This window comes from Aulonocara sp. 'chitande type north' Nkhata Bay, linkage group LG1 (genome assembly GCF_057382095.1).
Source record: "Aulonocara sp. 'chitande type north' Nkhata Bay isolate Kocher_YH1m ecotype deep benthic linkage group LG1, A_spYH_male_GT1.1, whole genome shotgun sequence".
Lineage (NCBI taxonomy): Eukaryota > Metazoa > Chordata > Actinopteri > Cichliformes > Cichlidae > Aulonocara > Aulonocara sp. 'chitande type north' Nkhata Bay.
The window spans coordinates 1,602,960-1,626,714 of NC_141344.1; the positions used below are offsets into that span (position 1 = coordinate 1,602,960).

Sequence of the window (23,755 nt, forward strand, 5' to 3'; positions counted from 1 at the left end):
ACCAGCGGCTCGATTTCGTGCCGCTGAACCTGAGATAAACGAAATGTTTCATTCATGAGGTGACTTTTCCACGACAGCGTCGCCGCTGGATGTAAACAAGCTGACATTTTCTCACCCGTGAATCATTCCCGCTCTCACTTTTGAAGACAAATGTCATCAGGAGCTGCTGGAAGCAGACGATGTGCAGAGCTCTGCGTCTGACAGCGACGATTTGGTTTCATGCTTTTAAGTGAATTATCAATCCTCCACTCTGCTTCCACTCAACTGCTGCCAGCCTGTGTTCATACAGTCACGCATAATAGAGCTTCAGCCTGTCCGGCACTTTTATTGGCAGATATTCGCAGTGAGCCCTGAAATGAAAACTAATTCTGAAATGCTGAAAACAAGTGGCCAAACTGTCCCGAACAACACATGATAAATAATTTACACCAGTGATGATAAATAAAGTTTGAGCACACACAAGCTGGAGGAAAGCTTCTTAAATCTGCTGAACATTTCTAATTACTAACATAACGCCGCACACAGCACGGTCAACCTGCTGCATCAACACTCTGAAAGGACCTGATATAATGTTGGTATTAAGCATTGTGTCTGTGTGGGAGCCTCACTCAGAAACTTTGGTCCTCCAAGTATAATTTGAACCATTTCAGTGAAGAACTTCCTGCAGGTGAGTCAGCTGATCTACGCTGTTCAGAGTAACCTCACAGAGCTGCTAACTACAGAGGGGATTTCCGGCTCTTCAGGTTGTTTTGTTGCTTTAATTTATTTATTATTAACAACAATATGAAGCTTATAACAGAAACTCTGTCGCTCGCTCTCCGTCTCTGTCTTTCACTCACACAGACACACACACACCATCAACTTTGCTACATCGCTAATGAAGAACATGATCAGGCAGCTGATTTCATATGAACTATTTTCATGGTTGTTGTGGTCGTGATAATTTTGTGAGGCCATATCAAAAAGGCTCGGATGAGCCATAGTTCTACAAGTTGTGCCTCCATCGCTTGTGTCCAGATCACACGCCGCCGTGCTGCTCCGTCTTTTCACTGACACTTGTGTTTGCGCGTGAGAAGCTGCGGAGACAGCCTCGCTACCAAGCGATTGATGATCGGGAGCTGGTCGTGAGGTGTCAATCGCGTCTCGTTACCCCACGTATACTACACGACGCACGATGAAGGCCAAAATCGGGCCGATCGCCAAAACGGTCGCACGACTCAAAAATCGGCTCAAAATGGGCCAAAAATCGCACAGTGTGAGCCCAGCACAACAGCTCCAGACCCGGAGTAACCTGTTTCGCCTGGTTCCATCCCTGAAGTCCTGGAAGTTAAGCAGTCATTTTACAGCATCCTGCAGTGCACACAGAGAGCATTACACATCCAAAGCCAGTTTCACACTAACTCAGGGGTGTCGGACTCCAGGCCTCGAGGGCCGGTGTCCTGCAGGTTTTAGATCTCACCCTGGGTCAACACACCTGAATAAAATGATTAGCTAATTACCAGGCCTCTGGAGAACTTCAAGACATGTTGAGGTCATTTAGCCATTTAAATCAGCTGTGTTGGATCAAGGACACATCTAAAAGCTGCAGGACACCGGCCCTCGAGGCCTGGAGTTCGACACATGTGCACTAACTGCACTGCACAGCACAGAAAACCTGGTTAGTTTGGCTTCCCAGGCTAAACGACCAGTCTCTATAAATGACACACGCAGGCTGGCTGGTCGCTACAAACAAACGGAGAGCCGAGCCCTGAGATGACGGCTCCGCCGGAGCACCTGCACAGCTGGAGCTGAGGGCAGACTCAGCTTCACTTGCTGCAGCCCGGCCCACGGCAGCGGCACCGCCCGGGCATCGGCTCCATTTGTGCCGTTTCTCTGGCAGCACGCTGGACACTTTCAATGACTAACAGGTCGAAGTGCATCTTTATTGTCCTCATGCTTACGGACATGGAAAACACTCATATACACGCCGACAGCTAGTTTAAAGCCTGAGCTTTAGCATTTCAGCTGATGCTGGTAGTTGAGCAGGAAGGACGATGGAGTGCCGAGCTGTCAGCCAACTTTATTTATCAGTGTGCGTGCACAGACTGCATGGGAGCAGCAAGCAGACACACACACACCTGCTAATTAGTCCCCAGTAACATCCAATTAAAATCCTAGAATTGAGACCTGAGACCTGGGCAACGTAGCAGCCACACAAACTCAGTGAACACAGCAGGAAACTGTTGTTTTCCCAGACTGTCAGTGGAGGAGAAGCTCACCAAATCAAGTCTGCAAAGATGAGCCGCAGACTTTGCACTTGTTCTGAAACATGAGATACATGATGCACTGAGTCAAGACTCAGGAGGGAGGAGTTATTCCCAAAGCTTCCTAACAAGACTTTGTTTTTTATTAAAGCAAATAAAATGCGTCCTGAAACCCTGCAGGACTCCTTTAGTTAGTTAGCGTCCTTCTGCACAGATAAACTTCAGTTTACACGATTGTTTTGGAACCTTTGGATTAAACACACATAAGGTGAATAAGGCAGCACAATGCTGTTTCCTGTTGGAGGCTTATTTCAGTTTTCTTAGGACAAAACCCTGATTTTGATTTTCTAACCATTAAAGTTCTTTCATTTATTTAGATTCTAAATGTTCTTCAATCAGCTGAAGACCGAGTTTATTAGAAATGGATGAATGATCCAAGGTCACTTCAACATCTGGAATCACTGCAGCATCACACCTGCTCTTTAAAACATTCAAGTTTCATGTAAAACTACAACAGCTTATTACCGCATGTGACTGCACATTGAGCACTAACTTGACCTTGAAGGACAATTTATAAATTACACCAAGTTTAAGGAGTCGCACGAGTCTTTAAAACATGTTGAGGTTGCTGAAATTCTGTCCCAGTTCAAATCATTTCTAAGTAAAATATCTATAATGGATTTAAGATCATGCTTAGAGGCCAAAGCAGGTCTGAAACAGCTGACCCTATTTGTTACTTTGATGGCTAAAACCTCAAATATCGTTCCTTAGTATTAAGCAGAGCTAACAAGGTTTGGTATCTATGACAACCCCACCTTGATCACCCATCGGCCCTACCAGAGGTCTAAAACCATCCTCCCCCATACAGATGTTGTGAAGGGAGACATGATCCACAGACCAATCAGTTTGTGTATCAGGCTGTAAACATGTTTACTCTGCTGGAAAGTTTTAACATGGGAGTCTATGGAGACCGACTCACTGCTGGAGCCTCTAGTGGGCATTTGAGGAACTGCAGGTGTCCCTACATCAGTGGTGGCTGCATTTTCAGCCTCAGAGGTGCTTGACTGAAATAATTCTCTTTATCACATTCGACTATTTTTCATAAATAGAAAAGGACTTCAAAAACAGCATGAATGATGAAACAATACAAACAACTGAAGATCAAAACACAATCAGAGGAGCTGCAAAACATCCATGCACACACACACACACACGCACACACACACACACACACACGGACACACACACACGCACACACACCCACACACACACACACACACACACACACACACACACACACACACACACACACACGCACACACACGTCACAGTGGGTAGCACTGACTCCTTGGCAACTGCTGCTGTCTGATGAGGGCTTTCAAAGTTCAAGGCTACTGAGGGACGTGCCTTTATTCGGACTGCATGGAGGAAGGAAGGAAAGAAGGAATCTAGGAAGTAAAAAAGGATGGAGGAAGAGGGTGTTGGCTAGCGAACACCATCTGCCTGCGCTGTGATGGACCACTGAGCTGTCCACAGATATTAGACACCTGCTGTCAAACACAAACAGGTGGAGAGGAGGATCGAAGGAGAGGTTTGTTTTACACAACATACAGACCAAAGGCACCGCGCACACACACACACACACACACACACACACACACACACACACACACACACACACACACACACACACGCACACACACACACACGCACACACGGCTGATTAACCTGTCCGTGTTCGGATCATCATCGCCGTTCTGGACCAAAGACAATCAGAGGCTGTAATCGGTGGTTAAGCTGCCGTCTCTCCGTCACTTTTTACGAGTTTCCACTACAACAAAAACACGTGAATCATCAGTGACGTCCACATCGATTCTGACACGAGGCCAGCAGTCACACTCTCCCGCTTTCTTTATTTCCCTTCACCTCATTGGCTGCTTTATTGGCACCAGATGAGGGCTTCATAAATTAGCAGAGTGGCGAGGAGACTAAATCAATGGTTATAAACCATCAGGCGCTGAAGGGACGGCTGGAGTTGAAGTAGTTTTCCTTTAACGTTGACCTCCACGTTCTCCAGGCGTCTGCTGGATAATGAAGCTTTCTATCAAGAGCATCATGAAAGGAATCAAACGTCTAACCTGCTTCAGCTCTCTCAGAAAACGAATGGATGGCTTCTCTGCAGCTCGGTACCGTCAACGTGGAATTTCCCCTTTCAAATGCAAAATGGAGCTCCATGCAGGTAGGAGCTCCAATGATTTTATAGTCTATTAATTACATCGTTTTGCTGTCATAACTGGGATAATGATGACACTGTGGGAGCGGGTTCACCATATCACGTCTCAGCTGAGCAGGAGTGGTCCAACTCTGGAAGTACTGAAAGACATGAACACCAACCTACGTGCTGCAGCTGATGCTCACCTGTGACTCCCTGATATGCTGATGAATCCAAACAATAAAGCTTTTTTAAGGGTTATAATGGCGACAAATGCACTGAAATGATTCTGCATGTCTGCAGAGTTTAACACAAGACAAATCTGTTAGAGCAAAAACTGAAAGGAACATTTTATCTTCAGTGGTTCTTAAAGAACTGAAGACGATGGAAATTCACCTACATTATCCCACTGATCTCTAAACATGAAGCCCAAACCGAGCGCTCGGCACACTTCGTTTTGTTTCGTGTTTGACAGATTTTAGCTGCTGTCGTCACGGTGATATAGTGGCCAAACTAGACCTGCGAGACGGCCACCAATCTGAAGATCAGAAGTTCTGTCATCACTCTGAATGCACAGATACGGAGCCACAGACAGGAAGAGATACTGCAGAGTGTTTCTGCTACATCAACTTTGAAGTGCGTCAGTGTCACCGCAGGAAGCTCTACAGCACAGGCAAACGACATCTGCAACAACACTTTGCTTTTATTTGCTTCTGTGAAAAGTAACCGTTGAAACACGATGTGAGATTTAAAGAAACAACAACAAAACGACAGGGTCGTCATTTTGCCACCGTGATGTTCAGGCTGCTCCGAGCTGGCTGTTTGATGCTCGCGCTGTGACGCCTCGCGTGGCCCAAACCGAGGCTCTGTGAGGGACGCATAAATTCAAGCATTTCAATAAACCGCACATGTCTGGCCTGTTTCACAGTCTGAAACCTACAAATACGCGATCGCAGCCGCTCACTTTCTGTCATCATACGCAGGAACTTCACAGTTTCACCTCAGTCTTTGTGCCAAACCAATGTGCACAGGTGCCGTTACAGAGACGAGACACTTATGAATCTTCTGATCTGACTGCAGGATTTAAAAAAACAAACATGCATATTTTCCCAAATGTCTGAACATTGCTTTCCATTCTTTCCTTATCTGCAGTCACGCTCCAGGAGAGACTCAGACACTCGGGCAGCAGCTGCTTTATCGGCTCATCAGCACCACGTGTGCAGAAAAATAACGACTCGATTATGCTGCGACCGCAGTTTGTGCGAGTCCACGCCGCATTAATGTAATAATCAACGACTGCTTCGCTCCAAAACACAACCACCAGAAGCAGATCGCTGCCAGGATAACCGCCCAGAGACTCCAACGCGAGCACGCAGCCCACACCCGGCGCTCTCATCCCCGCTGTCAGAGTGTGACAGGCCGTGACTCAGCAGCACCGACGGTGATCGCACACTTCAGCCACACAAACACGACAGAGCCAACAAAAAGGAGCACGGGCGAACAGCTGCAGCATCGTTGCCCTCTTTCATTCATCTTTGCAGTTCTATGGAGACAGCGTGTAACCACCACAACATCAGACATCATAGACTTACTTACACTTATGTAGTGCTTTCCTACTCAAAGCGCTTTAGACTACGAGTCTCATTCACTCAGTCGTCTAAGCAGCTCATCTAACATTCACATACTGTGATGCATTGTGTGCAGCTCAGTTATCCAATGATACTTGGACACGTTCTGATTGGTAGAGAACCTACTACATGCAGCAAAGCACTGAGACCTGCTGAAGCTCCTGGTGCTCACAGTCTGTGCTGATGATGATGGCTCGGAGCTCCGCGGTCGTTGACCGTTACACACCAAGTCATGGTCATGACTGAGCTGCTGCGGTCCTGAAACAGCTTCGTTGTACAGTGAGCTCTTCAGAACAACTCACTCCTCCACAGACGTTCGTAAAGTCAGAATTAAGAGGTGTGGCCTGATGCTTTTCTCTGAGTAAAACCAGAGCTCCGCCTTCTTTAACGGTCTGTTCGTGCAGTGACCTCACAGCAGCCATATTATTGGTCACATGATGTCGTTAAAAATGCTCCAAAAGGCTCCAACAGCACAAACACGATGCTGAGGTCCAGCTCAGGTGAAGCTAGCAGCTACAGCTGCCTGTGTCACATCCACCCGCATGTCAACAAGAGCAGCTGACGACCCCCCAGCAACCTTTGGTCACTAGGGAAAGGTGCGTCTCCCACGACAGGTAATCAGAGATCACATCAGGACATTTTCAAATCAAAAGTCTCAGACGTGAAGCATCATTTCATAAACACCCTCTCATTGGCTCACATTGATTCATTTCAGGTGCAGATGAAATATACATCACACTGCTGCTCTGTTCACTCGCTATCAAAAAAAAAGAGAATGATTTATTATCAGCTGAGTTCTGTCACATGCAGGCTGATACAACGCCAGCCAATCAGAAATCAGTTTGACACCGAAGACAGCCAGCCAGCAACCTTCCATCCATCACTGGGAGGAGGGAGTGTCTGCCCCACACACACACACACACACACACACACACACAGACACACACACACACACACACAGACACACACACACACACAGACACACACACACACACACACACACACACACACACAGACACACACACACAGACACACACACACACACAGACACACACACACACACAGACACACACAGTGTTGGGTAAGTTACTTTAAAATAGTAACTTAGTTACATTACTAGTTACTTCTCTCAAAAGTAACTCAGTTACTTCAAGTTACTCGTTACTTTCAAAGTAACTAGTTACTAGGGAAAGTAACTTTGGTTTTACTCAGAATTCTCTTGTTAAGGTGTTTCTTCCATAACTTTGCAGTCTTCTAGCTTGCTTACTTGCCACAGTGCACTGTGCCACCTACCAATAGAAAGGAAACGATAATGTGCACATTTCCACAAGAGAAATCCCACGCCTGGACCGTCATTGACTGCTGCCATGATTCTAGCCTACGTCACAGCGTCATGTGCGCCTTTTACATCCAACACAAAAACTGCAGTCGTGGTGCTTTCGATTGTACTCAGAACTCGGAAATTCTGCCTTCTGAATAGGAAGATGTAGGTAACAGCAGACTGCAGATGAGCTGCATACAGGGCTGGACTGGGACAGAAAATTGGCCCGGGCATTTTGACTAGAGACCGGCCGCCATTATAGGAAAAATCATAAAGCCTTTGAATGCAAATAAACGCTGTTGTGACAGTGATGTTCACTGTTCTGATGGTATATATGCATCAATCTATCAATCGTTTGTTGTAAGACTCAGATAATTATTTTTTAAAAGCGAGACATTTGAAATGAGAATAAGAAAGAAAAGTATTTCTTTGTGCCCCCCTCTCCCTGTTAATGCCCTACATGCCCCCCTGGCAAAACTTTGCTAGACCCGCCCCTGCACAGTTACCAGCTGTCAGCTACCTAAAAAAGGATCCTGGTGTTATTTGTCTCTCAGAAACAGTTCATAACTTCAACTCATCCATGTCACCTAAAAGGTAAACCTGTTTCTCCATCACAGATCTGATGATTCAGTAAGGACATCTCCTGGTTTCATCTTCATGTTTCCCTCTCACCAGATAACCAAACCATATCATGACCAGCAGCTTTACAGCTGTGGCTCCAGCAAACATCAGCTGATACTAGAAATTAATATTAAATAAATTCTAACAACAGCTGATCAAGCTTAAACGTGCTGCTGTTGTTTAGCGCGACATCCGCTGGTTTCCTCTTTCAGCGCAAAGTGAGTGATAAACAAACAAGAGAGCCGATCAGCTGATCATTGATCAGTTTCATGATTGAAGTAGAAACGGGAGAGGGAGGGGGGAGAATGAGAGAAGAAGAGGCAGCTGTGCAGCAAAGACACAGAGTAACTCCAGCTTTGTGTCTTTTTCATTGCAGCTGAATTACGGGACAAACTGTTCCTTTTCACCTCAATAAGAAACGCGTAATATTTTCTCTGAATACCAGACGGGACGGTTGGCAACTCTAATAACTTATGAACAAAATAAAGTTCAACATCATTAACTTCATAGCACCACCCAGCTGTATAGAAACTCCGTCATGCTAGCTTGCACGCAGTACGGAAAAAGTCAGAATAACGAAAATAAACTCCACCTAAACTTGGTTCATATCTGACCCAGAGAGACTGCAGGTCATAACTTCTTACCTGAAGTTCAGTTCACACTCGGACCGGCGGCCGCCTCGGGTCTCTCTTCCTTCTGCCTCCCTTTTCCTTCATCCACCTGCTGCCTCCACCACTTGCTAATGTTATTGAATCTGTGGAAACTCCGCGATAGCCACCACACGAAGTAACGAGTAACGACCAGTGTTGGGACCAACGCGTTATTAAGTAACGCGTTACAGTAACTACGTTATTATTGTGGTAACGAGCACGGTAACTAGTTATTATGCCAAAATCAGGAACGCGTTAGTCGTTACTGGGATTTAGATAGGGTCGTTACTCGTTACTTCGTGTGGTGGCTATCGCGGAGTTTCCACAGATTCAGTAACATTAGCAAGTGGTGGAGGCCAGCAGGTGGATGAAGGAAAAGGGAGGCAGAAGGAAGAGAGACCCGAGGCGGCCGCCGGTCCGAGTGTGAACTGAACTTCAGGTAAGAAGTTATGACCTGCAGTCTCTCTGGGTCAGATATGAACCAAGTTTAGGTGGAGTTTATTTTCGTTATGCTGACTTTTTCCGTACTGCGTGCAAGCTAGCATGACGGAGTTTCTATACAGCTGGGTGGTGCTATGAAGTTAATGATGTTGAACTTTATTTTGTTCATAAGTTATTAGAGTTGCCAGCCGTCCCGTCTGGTATTCAGAGAAAATATTACGCGTTTCTTATTGAGGTGAAAAGGAACAGTTTGTCCCGTAATTCAGCTACAATGAAAAAGACACAAAGCTGGAGTTATTCTGTGTCTTTGCTGCACAGCTGCCTCTTCTTCTCTCATTCTCCCCCCTCCCTCTCCCGTTTCTACTTCAATCATGAAACTGATCAATGATCAGCTGATCGGCTCTCTTGTTTGTTTATCACTCACTTTGCGCCGAAAGAGGAAACCAGCGGATGTCGCGCTAAACAACAGCAGCACGTTTAAGCTTGATCAGCTGTTGTTAGAATTTATTTAATATTAATTTCTAGTATCAGCTGATGTTTGCTGGAGCCACAGCTGTAAAGCTGCTGGTCATGATATGGTTTGGTTATCTGGTGAGAGGGAAACATGAAGATGAAACCAGGAGATGTCCTTACTGAACCATCAGAGCTGAACAGGTGATGGAGAAACAGGTTTACCTTTTAGGTGACATGGATGAGTTGAAGTTATGAACTGTTTCTGAGAGACAAATAACACCAGGATCCTTTTTTAGGTAGCTGACAGCTGGTAACTGTGCAGGGGCGGGTCTAGCAAAGTTTTGCCAGGGGGGCAGGTAGGGCATTAACAGGGAGAGGGGGGCACAAAGAAATACTTTTCTTTCTTATTCTCATTTCAAATGTCTCGCTTTTAAAAAATAATTATCTGAGTCTTACAACAAACGATTGATAGATTGATGCATATATACCATCAGAACAGTGAACATCACTGTCACAACAGCGTTTATTTGCATTCAAAGGCTTTATGATTTTTCCTATAATGGTGGGCCGGTCTCTAGTCAAAATGCCCGGGCTGATTTTCTGTCCCAGTCCAGCCCTGTATGCAGCTCATCTGCAGTCTGCTGTTACCTACATCTTCCTATTCAGAAGGCAGAATTTCCGAGTTCTGAGTACAATCAAAGCACCACGACTGCAGTTTTTGTGTTGGATGTAAAAGGCGCACATGACGCTGTGACGTAGGCTAGAATCATGGCAGCAGTCAATGACGGTCCAGGCGTGGGATTTCTCTTGTGGAAATGTGCACATTATCTTTTCCTTTCTATTGGTAGGTGGCACAGTGCACTGTGGTAAGTAAGCAAGCTAGAAGACTGCAAAGTTATGGAAGAAACACCTTAACAAGAGAATTCTGAGTAAAACCAAAGTTACTTTCCCTAGTAACTAGTTACTTTGAAAGTAACGAGTAACTTGAAGTAACTGAGTTACTTTTGAGAGAAGTAACTAGTAATGTAACTAAGTTACTATTTTAAAGTAACTTACCCAACACTGGTAACGACCCTATCTAAATCCCAGTAACGACTAGCGCATTCCTGATTTTGGCATAATAACTAGTTACCGTGCTCGTTACCACAATAATAACGTAGTTACTGTAACGCGTTACTTAATAACGCGTTGGTCCCAACACTGCACACGCACACACACACGATGACCTGCTTTAAAGTGATGCTCTCTGAGGAATGAAATGAGTAAACTCACAACACACGAGGACTTTTTTGTCCTCTGTGTCCGTCTCAAAGGACGAGGGTGATTCTGCTCTCTCCTTCCTGTCAGCTGTTCTATGAGAAGACCCAAACCAGCAGCTCATGCCTGCTTCTTTCACTCAAGCATCCTTTTGGATTTTACAATCAAATACATTTAAATGTTAGCACACATCAAAGTCTGACTGATGCAGAAAAACACCAGTCAGGATGTAAAACTGATGAAACAGACAAAACCACCTCCATCCATCCATCCATCCATCCGGGTCCCACTCGCGGGGGCACCAGCCCAAGCAGAGAACCCAGTCCTCCCTCTCACCAGCCACCTCCTCCTGCTTATCTGATGGAGGACTGAAACATTCCCAGACCAGCTGAGAGACTCCATTGAATCCTGGGTCTGCCCCAGGGCCTCCTCCCAGGAGGGCATGCCCAGAATAGCTCACCCAGGAGGCATCCTAGTCAGATGCCCAAACTACCCCAGCTGGAGAGGCTGCTATGAGCCCTCCCAAATGACTGAACTCCTCACCATGTGCCTAAGGAGAGGCCAGCCATCCACAGCAGAGGATGTAGCTCCACTTCGGCTTCTGTTCACCACGATGGACCGGTGCAGCGTCTGCATCATTGCAGCCATGGCCCGAATCTGTCAATTTCCTCACTTGTGAACAAGACCCTGAGGTACTGGGCACTCCACCCATTACTGGCTGAAGGCCATAGATTCAGACATGGAGGCACTGCTTCTCATGCTGAAGGACACCACCTGACCAACAGAACCACATCATCTGCAAAGATGAGATCCTTCTACCTTGACTACGCCTAGAAATTCTGGAAATCCTCTCCATAAAATTTATGAACAGAATCTGTGACAAAGGGCAGCTTTAGTTTCTGTCCTGGAGAAACTAAAGCGAAAGCTTCCTGTCATATGTGTTCAGCTGTGTTAGTCAACCTGAGGACATCTTCTGCTGGAACCAAACAACCTTCTGTAATGGGAAGCAAATGAGAGGAAGCAGGAACAGCTGGTGCGTTGACGAGCTAGTACATGAAAGGTGTGATGAACAAAAAGTGCCTTTATGTGACAGAACAATCAGGAGACGAGCTGACGACACGCCAGGTGACCTTTTTCTGCAGATATGAATTCAGCTGAACTTTGAAACTTTGCCTCGCCGCTCGGCTCGCCTTGGACACGACATGTTTAAAAGTTCTGACGGCGAGGACAGAAATACATAAGCGACACCGCACGCCTTATACGCTCAGCCTTAATGAGCCAAAGGGAGAAGAGAAGCCCGAGATGTGAGCGCATCAGTCCGGTTTCATCTTCAAAGAAGAATAAAATCCACTGCTGAATTTATACAAACGCCTGCGTTTAGTGACAGCTGACAGGATGGTTTCAGTTGACTTGGAGTTCATGCAGATGAAGCCAAACTTGTTTCTTTATTTACGTGGATGTCGGTAAAGGCAGGCAGAAAGTCTGCAGATACTCAGGCAGCAATGAGCTGTTTCCACTGATCCGAGATCAGCTGCAATCTGATGTTTACGGCTCTTTCCAAACCTTTGTGACTTTTTAAAAATGCATCTCACAAAGATGGAAATGTGTGTCGGAGCTGCTGGGCTCCTTTAACCACTAAGGCCGGCGCTGCGGCGCACCTGTGATACAGCCACCTGTTTAAATGTTCTCAGCCCATTACGTGGCTGTTATCAGGTGTTATCACGCCACACAAATGATTAGCAGGCAGCTTCCTCCTCCGACTAGCAGGCTGAGCGGGCTGATGTCACCTCATTTACTGGAGATGGAGACGTGCAGGAGCTGCGGTGGACTGGCCGCCGGGACCAAGGCGCAGCACTCCCTACCTGCTCCTGCACCTTAGACAGAGAGGTGGAGGAGAGTGCATTAAGAAGAGAAGAGGCTGAATGCTGGTTACGGAGCACCGAGGACATTTGTGTTGTTGTTGCTTGTGTCCAGTTGATCTGAATGACTGTGTTATGTGTTGGTATCCTGTGGTGGGAGACTCAAAGTTCAAAGCTCAGGTCCAGATTTTTATTCTCGTCCCTTTTTGTGACGTGGACTCCTCGTATGGAGGAAATCTGGGGTTAAGTGTCCTTAATGCTCTGAGCTCGGTCCTCCCCTGGAGCTACAAACACTCCCATTACTTTATCAGCTGTTTTTAAACTTGTGTAAAAGTTTGACACAGCGTTCGGGTCGACTGAGGCACAAACCGCATGATGTGAAGATGTTTGTCTGGTTGAATAAATCATCTTTATGGCGTTAACCACATTCAGAAAGCTTGTTTTTATAAGCCGGAGCTCAGCTGTAGCTGTTGTGTTATCAGACTGGGTGACGCTCACCTTTTGGCCCAGTGGTAGGTGCGTTTTTAACGCGCATTAATCATGATTGTTACTGATAAAAAGCCATTTAATGCTCTAATCAAGGCAGCTAATGCAGCTGCATGCAGGTGAAAGATGAGGAATAATTTCTCTCACTTTCTGTGATGATTTCTGTAAACGACACACTGTTGTGTCACAGTCTGGCAGAGGCCGACTGTGTGTATTATGAAAAGGACCCAAAACGCAGGCACCATGAAACAAAACTTAACTGTTAACAGAAAGCGAGCCGCTTATTAAGGCTGGTGAAAACATTACAAAACAAAAGACAGAGGAGAAGCTAAAGAAAAACCTAAACTGGGAGAGCGAAGACAACATAGAAATCCACAACACAAACCCTAACATGGACACAAAAATACCTCGAGCCCAGAACCTGGAAACAGGACACAAAGGACAACAGACGAGCTGACAATGACACACTGAAAACAGAGGACTTAAATACACAGGAGGTGATTAGGGGAAGTGGGAACACATGGAGGAACAGCTGACTGACATGAGCCTAATGACAGGAAGTGAAAGTAAATCCAATGAACAAAGAACACACGACTCCTTCAAAATAAAACAGGAAACGTGAGACAGACATGACAATGCAAACTTGATAACATAAAACACGCAGCATGAAACACAAAGGGTGAGGGAAACTTAAATACAGGGGAAGAAAACACAAGGAGTCTAATAACCAAACGAACTTCGCTAATCTAATGAACTTAAACATAAACAACATCCAAACAAACTGAAACTTAAAACGCTGGGTCAGCAGACCAGGAACACGACATTTTGTAAGCATACAGATGGAGTATAGTTGCACTGCACAGAAAACACAACACACACACACGAAGAAGAAGCTGCTTCGTGCACAAAAACTAGCTGCACGGCAGAAGCAAGGGAGGAAGAGGAGGAGAGAGAGGAGTGAAGCTCTCATCTCACAACTGGAGGGCGAGAGACACTGACAGACAGAGAGAGCGAGGGAGAGAGACACTCTGTCAGTTTGGCCTTGAGCACTAATTACAGACCCTCTCTCCCTCTCTCCGTCAAGGCCAGTCAACCAGAAGCTGAGTGCACCCACAATCCTTTGCAGTAAAAACACAGAGAGCTCTGTCGGCTCCACTTGTGCTGATAGTGAGCCCTTCTACAAATGCACCGCTGCTTTCACTTAATTAAGTCGCTCGTCTCGTTTATTTGAGGAGGAAACAGAAAGAAAACAAGCAGGCGGTGAGAGGACGAGGATGTGAGGTTCGAGGTTTGGTGAACACCTCCCCACACGGAAATCTCTGAAGGATTATTCTCGATTATTACAACTTTGGTCTCATTGTGACCCAGAACTTCCTGTGAGCGTCTCGGGATCCTGCAGGAGGCGGAAAACCTTGCCTGGAAAAGCACATCTGGACTCGCTGCTTAGCCTGCTGCCACCATCTTCAGGTTAACAGAGGAGGATGGATGGATCGTGCTCACAGTGTCCACGCCCCCACCCGCCTGCACGGTGGCGTGAGGACAATACCCAATCAGCCTTTCAGGGCTGAGAGGTAAAAAAAAAAAGGAAGGAGGATACCTAATAATATATAATAACATAATCAAAGGACTAAACCAAGAGACTGAAACTCATCAGCATGATCAAAACTGTTTGAAATGAACCTCGTGTGAACTCGAAACCCCATCACGGCAACAATCAAACCTTGAACAGGCTGAACTCTGTGTTTCACCTTGGTGCCGTCTGGAGATCAGTTCACGATCAGCTCCAGACTCCAGAGCACCATCACGAGGTTTCTCGTCAGTATGTGGAACCCTGTGTGAGTCATCTAACATCAGGGTTTCAGGTGAGATCCCTTTAAAAGCAAACGTGATGCCACAGCGACGTTTGGCTCCACAGCACGGAGCACAAATCAGTCTGAGAAAACTTTCCAGGGTGGACAGAGGAGAGAGGCAGAGCGGGTGGACGGTGTAACCACACTGCTGTGACAGCTGACATATGCACCCACAGGGTGCTACACCATGACATACTACCCCCCGTCCCACAGCTATCAGTCACAGCATTGTTATTCCCTCACCTCCTCCATCTCTCCTAAGCGGTTACCCTCCACCTCCTATCATCCATCTGCTGCTCCATGTCTAACAAAACCTGTGCTGCTGCTCATCAGCTGAAACTCCACTGCACCATAAATGTCTTTCACATGCAAAATGAGGGAAGAAACACCAAATATCATAAGTCTTTGTTTAAACACGACATCTGTGGCTGTGAAAAGCTTGCAGTCAGACAGACTCAACGTCCACGAGCAAAGCAAAGAGATGCTGAGGGCCAAAATAAGACGATTATTCCAAAACGAGCTACAGTGGGGCAAAAAAGTATTTAGTCAGCCACCGATTGTGCAAGTTCCCCCACTTAAAATGATGACAGAGGTCAGTAATTTGCACCAGAGGTACACTTCAACTGTGAGAGACAGAATGTGAAAAAAAAATCCATGAATCCACATGGTAGGATTTGTAAAGAATTTATTGGTAAATCAGGGTGGAAAATAAGTATTTGGTCAATAACAAAAATACAACTCAATACTTTGTAACATAACCTTTGTTGGCAATAACAGAGGTCAAACGTTTACTATAGGTCTTTACCAGGTTTGCACACACAGTAGCTGGTATTTTGGCCCATTCCTCCATGCAGATCTTCTCGAGAGCAGTGATGTTTTGGGGCTGTCGCCGAGCAACACGGACTTTCAACTCCCGCCACAGATTTTCTATGGGGTTGAGGTCTGGAGACTGGCTAGGCCACTCCAGGACTTTCAAATGCTTCTTACGGAGCCACTCCTTTGTTGCCCGGGCGGTGTGTTTTGGATCATTGTCATGTTGGAAGACCCAGCCTCGTTTCATCTTCAAAGTTCTCACTGATGGAAGGAGGTTTTGGCTCAAAATCTCACGATACATGGCCCCATTCATTCTGTCCTTAACACGGATCAGTCGTCCTGTCCCCTTGGCAGAAAAACAGCCCCATAGCATGATGTTTCCACCCCCATGCTTCACAGTAGGTATGGTGTTCTTGGGATGCAACTCAGTATTCTTCTTCCTCCAAACACGACGAGTTGAGTTTATACCAAAAAGTTCTACTTTGGTTTCATCTGACCACATGACATTCTCCCAATCCTCTGCTGTATCATCCATGTGCTCTCTGGCAAACTTCAGACGGGCCTGGACATGCACTGGCTTCAGCAGCGGAACACGTCTGGCACTGCGGGATTTGATTCCCTGCCGTTGTAGTGTGTTACTGATGGTGACCTTTGTTACTTTGGTCCCAGCTCTCTGCAGGTCATTCACCAGGTCCCCCCGTGTGGTTCTGGGATCTTTGCTCACCGTTCTCATGATCATCTTGACCCCACGGGATGAGATCTTGCGTGGAGCCCCAGATGGAGGGAGATTATCAGTGGTCTTGTATGTCTTCCATTTTCTGATGATTGCTCCCACAGTTGATTTTTTCACACCAAGCTGCTTGCCTATTGTAGATTCACTCTTCCCAGTCTGGTGCAGGTCTACAATACTTTTCCTGGTGTCCTTCGAAAGCTCTTTGGTCTTGGCCATGGCGGAGTTTGGAGTCTGACTGTTTGAGGCTGTGGACAGGTGTCTTTTATACAGATGATGAGTTCAAACAGGTGCCATTCATACAGGTAACGAGTGGGGGACAGAAAAGCTTCTTACAGAAGACGTTACAGGTCTGTGAGAGCCAGAGATTTTCCTTGTTTGAGGTGACCAAATACTTATTTTCCACCCTGATTTACCAATAAATTCTTTACAAATCCTACCATGTGGATTCATGGATTTTTTTTTCACATTCTGTCTCTCACAGTTGAAGTGTACCTCTGGTGCAAATTACTGACCTCTGTCATCATTTTAAGTGGGGGAACTTGCACAATCGGTGGCTGACTAAATACTTTTTTGCCCCACTGTAAATTTGGATTTTTCCCTCAAATATGTTGATTTAATAATTGCTGGAAGCCAAAATGGAAACTGAAGTTAATGTTCGAACAGCTGATGTTATAAACCTGCAGGGAGCTCGGTGTTCAGGATGTTCGTGTCTGCAGGTTTTCATGACTTTTTTTGCATATTTCTCACAAGTAAGAACATTGTTTGGTTTCAGTTTGGACTCATCAACAGAAGGATGACCCCCCCATGCTGAACAGGGGGGAGTTCTGGTTGAAGAACAGCTCCAAAATATAAGTTGTCAGATGTGTAACCTCCCGGTCTGCTCGAAAACAATTGTTTATGTGATCTTTTATTAATTACAATAAAATAAAACAACTCTGGGAGAAGCTAAACCACAGGAAAAACATCCTGATGCTGTGACTTCTTGGTCTGAAGAGTGAGAGCGAGAAGTCCACCTGGCTTTGGAAGAGACGGCTGGCCTTCACCACCGTGTTCATTTGAAATGGACAGCGAGCATCTTCTGCACGAACTTCCTTCTAGTCAACATTAGTTATTCCAGTGTTACTCAGAATGTTTGCTGGACACACGTATTTGTGCTCATCTCACTGTGCAAAGTGCTAAAGTCAAGATTTCTCATGGAAGATAGTGAAGCGATAACAGCTTCAGACTAAAGCCACAGCACGCCGATGTGCAAGTGCACGCCGATGTGCACGTGCACAAATGTGCATGCGTACTAACACAAGTCTGGCAGACGTCATAAAGCAGAGGGCCGTCTGAAGCCTAATAATCAGTCTGCCGGCACCTGAAAAAGGCTGTAATAAGCTGAAATGATAGCGTGCAGGACAAACACACACCTGTAATGTATCATCAGACAGGTGACACACGGGGCTGTGCAGCGAGGCAAACCGCTTCCACCAGCAGAGTGTTTTTAAGGATGTGGCTGTCAGGTTTCATTTATGCTGTTACACTGCTGCAAACACCAAAAACAACAACATCTCCGTTCACCTCACAAACGTTATTATTTCACGTCACTGCCTTTGGCTCCCTGGCTCCACTCCCATCACTTTAAAATTCACACACCATGCAGGTCATTAACAGCACCAACCTCACCAACAAGTCTGAATGTCTTGGATGATCACCACTTCCTCCTTAGCTGAGAAGGCAAAAGTGAGCAACATTACCTCCAAAGCAGGGGGGCAGGTATTTACCTGCTTAATACAGGTGTTAATACAGGCGGGGCGTCACAACGTCCATCTTAAAAGGCAGTTTGATTTAAAAATGGTCAACGCTACAACGTTACCAGCTACCTGCCATGTCGGTGCCACATCTGAGGTCACCACCCACCTGCCTCTAAAACCCCTAATCATACAATAACCCCCCCCCCCCCCCCCCCCACACACACACACACACACACACACACACACCACATAGCGGTTATGAGGGGGAAATGATCTCTTTAAACCGAACAGTGTGCTGGTATGTCGTCGTTTTCAGCCCTGGTGCTTCACACTTGGCTGGCAGTGATTTTTCCTTCACTCTAGTATTTGTTTTACAGAGCAGCACAGGAAGCAGGATATTTGTGGTGAAAACACTTTTAATTCACAGTAACAATAACAACGAGCTCCGGCTGCCCTAATTATTCAACTCGTGTATCGGCTGATTTGTAATCCGCAGCAGGGATATTGGATAATTAGCAAGAGCTGAAAACACAACAGGAAGTTTGTAGTGGAACTACAGAAGTACACCGCTCTATACAGTTACTGTAGCATCACCAATTAAAGCCTGTTAGAGAGACAGTGGGAATACTCCACACTCTCTCTCTCCTCAGTGTAAAGGCTCGTTCAGTCTGACCCAGAGGAGCTGCTGTCAGAGCAAATTAGAGCAGGAAAAACACCGGAGAGAAGTCCTCCTCCTTATCTTCCTCCAGCTTCTCCTCACTCCCTCCCTCCAGCTCCCCAGTGTATCCCCTTACTCATTCACCCAGAGACTGAGAAACACACACGTATGCACACACACAAGCACACGAAAGCACACACACATATATAAATATATATGTTCACACACACAGTCGTGTTTTCATATCTTAGTGGGGACATCTAATTGACATAATGCTTTCCCGTTTACCCTGACCCTAACCATAGCCCAACTGTAGCCCTGACACTAAAACCACATTTATAGCCTCAAAAATCTCTTCAAACTCGTGGGGACCAGGATTTTGTCCCCATAAGAGCTGTTGGTCCCCACAAGTATGGGAAACTTTCAATTATTGGTCCCCACAAAGATGTAAACACGGTGCACACACACACACACACACACACCCACAGGCATGATTGACAGACCCAAATTGAGATTTGAATATGCATGAGCATATGCAGCCCTGCATGCGCACACGCGTGCACACACACACACAGAAACGTATAAAAGCGTGCGTTTGGGATTGATTGCCGGCTGCTGTGTGAGTCGTAGATCTGTCAAACTAACGAGACGCCTTCACCTTTGCTGCGTGTTTGCACCATTAGAGCTGTAAATTACACACAGCACACCTGATCCATCAGCACAGGAGGTCTGCTCTCTGACAATTACTCATGTTGTAGGGACATAAATCTATGGATTTGACCCAGCTTCGTGTTGGAGATGAAGAGCTGACAACAGGTCCCAATAACACAGCTCATGAAATTATGAAGGCCGATTAATTGGAGGCACAAAGACCTGCTGAAATTCACCTGTGTGCAATATTAACCTCAGTGTCAGTTTAACTTATCTCTGATTGTATCAGGTCAGGTTTGGACTTCCTGTGCCATCTACCAGACACATTTACGTCAATGCTAAAATGTGAAATTATTTTCAGATGATGGCTGATAGAAGTCTGCTCAAATGGGAAATGGACTGATTCCTACACCAACCAGACATAACATTAACCTTCGAGGCGTGGCCTCCGCTCGACCCCTGAAGGCGCGCTGTGGTATCTGCACCAACGTGTCAGCAGCAGGTCCTGTCAGTCCTGTAAGCTGTGAGGTGGGCCTCCGTGGATCAGACTGTGTGTCCAGCACATCCCACAGATGCTCCACTGGACCGAGATCCGGGGAATCTGGAGGCCAAGGCAACACCTCAAAGTGGTTGTTGTGCTCCTCAAACTGCTCCTGAACCGTTTCTGTGCATTAGTGCATCGTCCTGCTGAAAGAGACCACAGCCATCGGGGAGCGCCGTTTCCATGAAAGGGTGCACACGGTCTGCAACAGTGCTGTTGTTGGTGGGACGTGTCAGAGTCACATGTAGATGGTTTCCCAGCAGAAGATCCCCCAAACTGTCACACTGCCTCTGCCAGCTCGCCTTCTTCCCATAATGCCATCCTACGCTATTTTGCCCACTGCCGTGATGTTCCAGCAGTAACAGCGTGAAAGACTCTCATTGGAAACCCTCCCGTCCCTCCCCATCGGTCCCCTGTATTATCAGACTCACTACCAGCATCACTTTATGGCTGCTGAGATAACAGAGCGCCGCGGTTCATTAGCAGCTCTGAAGCAGAGGCTCCATTATCAGGGAGCGGTCCCAGGAGAAAACATCACCCTGTGATACTTTTCAGCAGGATCAGGATTAGGCTGCACAACCATGGAGTCACACCATCCACCAAACGAGGCGGCTCGGCTGTGGACCAAATCCACAGTTAGGGATTTTATTGAGAGACAAACACATAAACTCTTTCTGCATCACACGCATTTCTCACTGAGGGAGGAGGACCTACGGGGCATCACTTCCTCCAGGAGGATGAGGTCCACACCTCCACCTGACCACCACACATCAAGGAGATCAGCGTTAGGTGTTTGAGTGTAACTGACGGCACCTCTGCAGGACTGGCTCAAAGCAGAGGGGTTCTTTGACAGGATGCAACATGATTATTTTCTTTATTAATATTTCAGAAAGTTATGAAATTACAGTAAGATATAATTTATGTGTCTCAAATGTAGACAAGACATTAAAAACAACCTAGAAAATAAGATACCAGCTTCATAAAGTAGTGGAACAAAATATAATGTGATTCAACAAAAGAGCCCCACGCGGGAAAAATGTCCCAAAAGAAAAGAGATTTCTTTCTTTTAAGGTGTCCAATGAGTAAAACTGTAGATCAAATCTCATGAATGTTTTTCAGATGAGCGCTTTTCTCCTCTACCTGAGCCCCCACGGCGCACACGCGCACTTCTGTCTCAGTGATGGACGCGCAGACAGCAGCTTGGGTTAGTATCTTGCCAAGGATACTTTGTCATGCACACTGGAGCTGCCAGGAATTGAACCACCAACCTTCGGACCTGCTCGACCTCCTGAATCACTGGATATAAGAAAAACCCCCAAAACTGGAAGATAAGAGAAGAAATGCCCACGAAGTCAAATAAATATCACGACTATAGTGAGAGCGCAGATGTCAGGTGTCCACGCCGCACAGGTGACACAAACCCACTGACATGGCTGAACGTGCTCTCCGAACACTTTTCTGTAAATGGTTCGTCGGTTTATTGAAATCGTGTTTTTACGAGGAAACACAGAAACAGACAAAAACACGGAGCGTGAAATGAACGCGACGCTGTGACCTAACAAAGGAGACCGGGCTGGCGGAACCGGACGGGACATCGCCGTCACCGCAAACTCTGCCACACATGCGCGCGCGCACATCTGCAGTCTCCGTTACCTGGCTGACAGCTGCGGCTGTCCGGGCGGGGTCCCTCCCGGTGCTCGGACGGCTCCCGGTGCTCTCTCAGCCTCCTCCCTGCAGCCGGTAAATCCAGCGGATCCGCGCGCGGGCGGTTCGGTTTGTGTGCGGATCAGCGTCCGTGTGCGCGCGCCTGTGTGCGCCGTTCCTCCCGGCCGAGCTGAGCCGAGCTGAGCTGAGCCGTGCAGGAGGAGAGAGGAGCCCGACAGGGCACACACACATACTGTCTCGCACACACTAAACACGCCCAGCCAGCCACGCTCCAGCAGGACCCGCCTCCTACCGTAACACCCCCAAAAAGGCTCAGGCAAAAAAGCCACGCTGATTTCCAGCATCAGACACAACAGAACAGCTCAGAGGAAAGTCTTGATTTTATGTTTCATCCACACAAAATATTTGATCTGCTGTGAAGATGTAGAAATGTATTAAGACCCGCTGGCCTTCATTAATTACACCACGCCTCACTCACACATACATTAGATAAATTGATCAAATCTATGACTGCACAAAGCTGGACTGAAAGACAGCACAGAGGCACTAATCATGGCAGCACAAGAGCCATAGAGGCTGGGGTCTATCACACCAGGTAAGACCCCAGGTGCAGGCTGTGTAAAGATGCCCCAGAGACAATCCAGCACATAACAGCAGGGTGCAAGATGCTAGCAGGCAGGGCATACATGGAACGCCATAACCAAGTGGCCGGCATAGTGTACAGGAACATCTGTGAGAATAAAGATGTGTTTCTATATACAAATCCAGATGTAATCCTTTATTTTCTGATGTAGTTCTCTCTGGGTACTCCGGCTTCCTCCCACAGTCCAAAGACATGCAGTTATGTGGTTAATGTGGAAATTCCAAAATGCCCGTAGGTGTGAGTGCGAATGGTTGTCTGTCTGTGTTAGCCCTGCGACAGACTGGTGACCTCTCCAGGGTGTACCCTGCCTCTCACCCTAAGACAGCTGGGATAGGCAGATGTGACATCTTTGCACATTGCACTTTATGTAGTCCCATGTTGATTGGTCTTGGAGGAACGTTGTCTCATTTTACCGTGTACTGTACCACTGCACATGGTTGGAATGACAATAAAGCCACTTGACCTTGATCATGAGCGCAGGGCACGGGTGAGGTGGAAACGATGTGCACGGGTGGGGTGCTGCGGTGACTTACCTGCATCTGTGGCATCAGCTGGATGCGCTGCCAGGCTGTAGCACAGCAGAAATGAATCTGATTGACGATGTTTGCTATTAAACTTCCCATCAGTCTTAACTCGTTATCTATTCAAGTTTCCACTTGTTCTGACACATTTTAATATACACCTGACAGTTACAGTGAACCGACCTATTAACAGCAGTTATGGAGGTCAGGCACTAACACCAGCCTTTGGGAAGCGGCACAGTTTCACTGATGGACGGTTGGAGCGTGTCAACAGTGCAACTCGGGAGCCGAGCCTCACTATCAGAATGATAGATGAACCAGGTGCTCTCCTGCTCACTCTGTGCGCTGAGAAATGCTGATTGGGGGGTTTCAGGTGTCGCATCAGTGCGTTACCTTGGATATGTTGGATTTGAGCCGCGGTGCCATCAGTCACACTGACAGCCAGTCAATTAGCCAGCCAATCAGTTGAGAGCCTGAGTGAAAAATGCAGGCTGGTGATTCGATGCTCGGTGGGGTTGAAAGTGTCCACACCTGCCGTGCGCTCAACAGCTCAGACCTGTCACCATCAAGGTTTCATCTTCTGCAAAACACCAGAGAGGGAAGCTTTAGCGGCCGGCGGGAGGTGGACAAAATAACATGAACTTTTAATGAAGAAGGATTTGATTGCTCGGACAGCTTGACGGTTTTGCTGACTGATGCTCCTGCGGTTCAGCCTCCAGTGCCTCAGCCTCTGTGGGATTGCGGTAGTTGTCTCTTTGAAAACTCATACATCA

The 23,755-nt window shown here is 46.7% G+C and overlaps 1 protein-coding gene across 1 annotated transcript in view; it reads right to left on the minus strand.

The window, feature by feature from the left end:
• dok4 (docking protein 4) overlaps positions 1–22,032 on the minus strand; it is a 63,841-nt gene extending 41,809 nt beyond the window's left edge. Inside the window, exon 1 of the mRNA XM_086287933.1 lies at positions 21,807–22,032. The gene's annotated coding sequence lies outside the window, so the exon portion shown is untranslated. The remainder of the gene's footprint in view (positions 1–21,806) is intronic.
• Between the last annotated feature and the right edge of the window lie 1,723 nt (positions 22,033–23,755).